Source organism: Rhagoletis zephyria, unplaced genomic scaffold (assembly GCF_001687245.7).
Source record: "Rhagoletis zephyria isolate East Lansing unplaced genomic scaffold, Rhagoletis_zephyria_1.1 Rzeph_scaffold_02475, whole genome shotgun sequence".
Lineage (NCBI taxonomy): Eukaryota > Metazoa > Arthropoda > Insecta > Diptera > Tephritidae > Rhagoletis > Rhagoletis zephyria.
In genome coordinates, this window is record NW_016159559.1 from 17,382 (window position 1) to 17,606 (window position 225).

Below are 225 nucleotides of genomic sequence, written 5' to 3' on the forward strand. Positions count from 1 at the left end.
CGTCTGAGGGACCTTAATTTGGAGATTCGGCAACTGGTAAATCAGCATAAGCGGAAAAAGTGGGAGGAGCACTTGAAGGCCTGTAACTTCACATCTGGTGTGAGTAAGCTCTGGTCAACCGTGACGTCCCTGTCCAACCCAACGGAGCGTGATGACAGAGTGGAAATCTCTTTCGAAGGTCGCGCTTCGTCGGACCCGAAGAAATGTGCAGCCTACTTTAGTAGG

At 51.1% G+C, this 225-nt stretch overlaps 1 protein-coding gene across 1 annotated transcript in view; it reads left to right on the forward strand.

The window, feature by feature from the left end:
* Positions 1-225, forward strand: part of tefu (Serine/threonine-protein kinase tefu) — a 60,502-nt gene that overhangs the window by 7,505 nt on the left and 52,772 nt on the right. The window lies entirely within an intron of this gene.